Here is a 4,885-nt window from a genome sequence, read left to right as displayed (position 1 = left end):
CAGTCAGGGCAGGATCTGGCATTTGCCTCGCCTCAGCGTCACTTTTTCAAAGTAGGTTTCCGGATAAAATACTTGGCATGGAGTAAATGAAAGGGCATCCCCAAGCGTCTTTCACTACAGTGTTTTGGTTTGCTTTTTTCACGAGATGCTCTTGAAGGGGCCGGCGGTTAAGACGGACCAGGAAAGTGACATGCGGGAAAGTGACATGCGCCTAAGCTGTGATTTCGCTCATTTCCCAGGCTAAATAGGCATCCGCAGACCAGCGGTGTTTTGTGTGTTTCGTTGTACACAGGAAAGTTCCATAGGTTTCTTTAGGCTGAAACGGAACGTTACTCTCAGATTAATGTTTGGCTGTGTTCTAGGCTCGGGCTCTTATTCCTTAAAATGTGCAAGAAACTTGCAATGTCAGCCTCTCCTTGCTCTTTGTTGTATGTTTTTTAAATGTCGAAGGGACTCTTACCTAGGTTGAAATTTTGCGGTTTGCCTGGCTGCTGTCAAGAAACTCGTGTCTCATCTGAGCCTTTTGTCTTCAAATCTGTCATTAGATGGCTAATGTTTCTTAATTGGATCAAGTTGGCAGTGTGTCCAGAAGGCAGTAGCTTGTTAGTTCAGCTGCCAGCTTTTTCTTTTTTTTTTTTTTCTTTTGTGTTTCTTTTTCCACTGCAAGTGTGAGGCCAAATTAGATTCCTCTGTGCTGTAAAACTGGTTTGTTTGGTTGTGAAGTTAGAGCTCGGATGGGGCTTTAATTAGGATTACCCACCGATATTCTGACCCAGAAAGTCCTGCCAAAGTGAGGCATCTGCTGTGGAATCCCTTTCGGGGAGTTTATCACCCCGAGGCTGTGACCCGCTGGGATGAAGGCAAATTTGGGGTGTGCATGAAAGCCAATCAGCGACCTTCTCAATTTACTGAGAAATGGACTCAAAATGGTCCATTTTGCCTTTTACATGAACCCAGTAGTGAAATTCTCTCTTAAAATAAGATGTAAATTGGCACGTGTTGCAATTTTGGAGTGCTATGGAAAACAAGCTTCTTCAGTGGAAACAAACAAACAAAACAAACAAAAACCCCAAACAGATTGAAGGTAGAAAATACAGTTGGTCAATGGGACGTTTATCCACATGAATGTCTACTATCCCCTGGAATCATGCCTCTAGAAGACTGGATAGGTTTCCCACTCTCTCACTTGAATTTTCAGGGTTGGCTGGGTGAACAGCTGTTATCATAGTCTAAAAGTCTCTGTTCTGTGTGTAGTGACAAGTACCCATGGTCTTCAGGATAATTCCAGGTTTGTATTTAGTGTACTTTCCCAGTTGTGTGAAAGAAGAAAGAACCATTAAGCATGTTAAAAAATAATAACAAGAATAACAGTGATGCTGTGGTTGATGCTAATGGGACACGATCTCTTGGAAGTCTAAATATTCCTGGAAAATCCATTTCAGGAAGCAGGACTCCTCAGGCCGATAAATAAAAATACTAAACCTTAGGGACTCTGGCAAACTTCAAGGTAACTGAGAAAACAGGAATTTTCTCTTGCTTATTTATCTTATCAGTGTTCCTCTGCTTCCAAAGATGTAGGCATACAGAAATGTACAAGATACACATCCAAGTCAGTTAGCCTACACCAGCCATTGAAATGTCCTGACTTGTGTTTCATTGCGCATAAAATGACTGATTCAATTAGGAACTCAAGCCCAGTGACTAATCTCTCCGTGAAATGCTTAGCAATTAGAAAGCTTAGAATTAAGAATGGAGCTATGTCCACTTAAGGGGGACTGAAATGTCCCCTTAAGAATTCTTTGTCCTTCTCATGAGGAATGCCATAGATTCAGTATAATTCGAGAGAAGGTTTCAAGACCTTTGTACTAAGTGGAGACATGTAAAATGAATTCGTCTAGTAAGACCACAGCTCAGTAACAAATAAGTCACCATGACTTGAAAGAATCTTTGTTTCGGGTTGGCTTATGTTACACATCCATGCACATTTTACTGTGGTGGGGAGGGGGAGGAAGGAATGTGGCAGTGTGTATCAAAAGCCACACATTTTATTTCTTTATCTGATAATTTAAGATTTAGAAACTTCTCTTGAAGAAATAATCGGAAATATTTAATCGGAATAATATAAAAGGGTAGGCGCCAAACAAAACGGCATATTCACAAAGTTTACAATCATGAAATATCAAGGGCAGTAATAAGAATGGTGACAGGTTACGGTCCATCCTCCGGGTGTTATAATGGACGAGCATTAAAGATGATGGGGCGCCCGGATGGCACAGTCAGTTGAGCGTCCGACTTCAGCTCAGGTCATGATCTCACAGTTTGTGAGTTTGAGCCCCGCGTCACGCTCTGTGCTGACAGCTCGGAGCCTGGAGCCTACTTCAGATTCTGTGTCTCCCTCTCTCTCTACCCCTCCCCTGCTCATACTCTGTCTGTCTCTCTCTCTCTCAAAAATGAATAAACTTAAAAAAAAAATTTATTTTATTTTTTTATTATTTTTTTTATTAAAAAAAATTTTTTTTTCAACGTTTATTTATTTTTGGGACAGAGAGAGACAGAGCATGAACGGTGGAGGGGCAGAGAGAGAGGGAGACACAGAATCGGAAACAGGCTCCAGGCTCTGAGCCATCAGCCCAGAGCCCGACGCGGGGCTCGAACTCACGGACCGCGAGATCGTGACCTGGCTGAAGTCGGACGCTTAACCGACTGCGCCACCCAGGCGCCCCTAAAAAAAAATTTTTTTTAAAAGATGAAAACCACAGGACTGTGTCACAGAATGGAAAACCAGGTTAACGGGAGACCCAGGGGATCCAGGTGTTTGAATAAATCTGTACCCACGGCACAGGGGTAGGAAAACACTGGAAGGAAATTGTGAATGGCTGGATTTGAGCACTTGGATTTGTTTTCGCCCTAGAATTCCTCCAATGCAGTTATATTCCTCATATAACGAAAACATTTTAAGAAGAGAGCAGGTTAAAAGGATGAAGTCTATTTTAGGATATTATCGACCCAGAAATAGGAAAATTACAAGGAGAAGTTCAAATAAGTAACTTTTTTCTTTGAGTCCCTCATTTCATTTTGCTAAGACATTCAAACGTCTTTTGTTTCAGAGACATATAATTACAGTAAGAAGAAATAAGCAAGCACAGAGCTTTTGAAATGTCATGTTTGTCTTCAAGGCATCTGAAGCCACAGTGGCCATTCGATTTTTTAAATGGCAGTGAAATTCATGAGGAGCGGGCCCATAATGACTGCAACAGCATCTCAGGCACAACATAGTGGGGAAAATGTTGAAGTCCGATGGGTTTGGATTCGAATCCAGCATTTAGCTTGCCTTGGGCTGTGTTCTCCAGAAGCGGGGCTTGAGATGAGGATCTATGTGAAAGGGATTTAATGGGAGTGTTTCCAAGGAACATTGGTCCTGGGATATGGAAAACGGACGGGGAAGGGGAAGAAGCCAGGCTGTCCCCATTGGGGGCCAGGGAACTGTAGTCTCAATGCCCTCACACCTGTCAGTCATTAGTTAAGGACTGTCACTCCCGCCTCCGAGGTGGGGAGGAGGGGAGGCTTAAATTCCCACCACTTGTGGCTTTCCGGGGCCACCCACAGGCAAAGTGAGCTCTAGTATCTGGGGGCAACATGTTGCCTGCTGACAGTGAAGTGATCCATGGATTAGAGCAAACAAAAATGGCCAAGGGATCTAGAGTAGTGTGACATTACCTGTTACATACTTCTTAGTAGCTGTGTGACCGTTGGTATCCATCTTTGGGCTTTTGAACTTCTGTTTTCTCCTCTGTAGACTGGAAATGACTGTAGATAGACACACACACACACACACACACACACACACACACTTATAGATGGCATTAGTAGAGGAGAGAGAGGAAGAAGGAAAGGGGGAGGAGAAAAAAGAGGGAGGGAGGGGGGAGGTGATTTTGTGTATCAGGTGGTGAGGGGAAAGGTTTAAGTGTGGGGTTAGGTAGAACAAAGGGACAACAAAAAGAAAAAACGAAAAGGCTGACAATGAAATGGAGAGAAGAAACATTCATTTGTTTATTCAGCAACATGAACCGAGTGTTCACTATGTGTTGTATATTGTCCAGAAGCAATGGGGGAAGACAAATAAAGACCATGCAATTGTTATGTTGCCAAGTGATGGGATCAAAGTTCTCAGTTTCCCTTGACTTTTGACTCACATTCCCTGGATTCCTCCTCCTCCTCCTCCTCCTGTGAGGTGGTGCCTTATCCTTCTCAGCCTACTCTTTGGACTTGGTAGAAATGCAAAGGTAACTTTGGTTTTCTGCCCTCAGGCCTTTCATCCTGGCCCCTCCAGTCTCGCCCACCTACCTCCATTTGGTATCTACTGTGTGCAGGGAACACACCCAGAGGGCTTGGCAGTCTAATGGGAGAGATGTGGCCATAGCTAACCTTGGCTGTGCAATGGGGCAGGGAAATGTCTCTGGGGGATTCCCGAGTGCCTGGAGCCCAGGGGTGGGCGCAGCTCCTGTGTCAGGAGGCTGGGGAAAGCTTGACAACAGACGGACCTCATTAGGGATTAAAAAGTAGCTATCCAGAGGGAAAATAGGAAGGTTTTCCAGGCCAATTGGTTAAGCTGTTACTATAGAACACAACTAGCACTTGTTAAAACTTGTTGAGTTGGATAATTTTTAATTGGAATTTTCAAAACAGCGCACAATGGGGATGGAATGAAGGGCTGGAAGAAGGATCTGTTTTATGTAGAGGTCCTTATTTTATGCTCCAAACAAAGGGTCCTAGGTGGGTAGTGACCCCTTCTGGGACTTACTAAATAGTCCAATTAAGGTTCTAAAATGGAATACACTCAGTATCCCCTTGGACTTTGGGCTTCTTTGGATTTAACATTAGATTA

The 4,885-nt window shown here is 43.6% G+C and overlaps 1 protein-coding gene across 1 annotated transcript in view; it reads left to right on the top strand.

Annotated features, from left to right (window-relative positions):
* Positions 1–4,885, top strand: part of HSD17B2 (hydroxysteroid 17-beta dehydrogenase 2) — a 91,380-nt gene that overhangs the window by 464 nt on the left and 86,031 nt on the right. The window lies entirely within an intron of this gene.

This window comes from Prionailurus viverrinus, chromosome E2 (genome assembly GCF_022837055.1).
Source record: "Prionailurus viverrinus isolate Anna chromosome E2, UM_Priviv_1.0, whole genome shotgun sequence".
NCBI classification, from domain to species: domain Eukaryota; kingdom Metazoa; phylum Chordata; class Mammalia; order Carnivora; family Felidae; genus Prionailurus; species Prionailurus viverrinus.
This window is presented reverse-complemented; position numbering and strand designations above follow the sequence as displayed.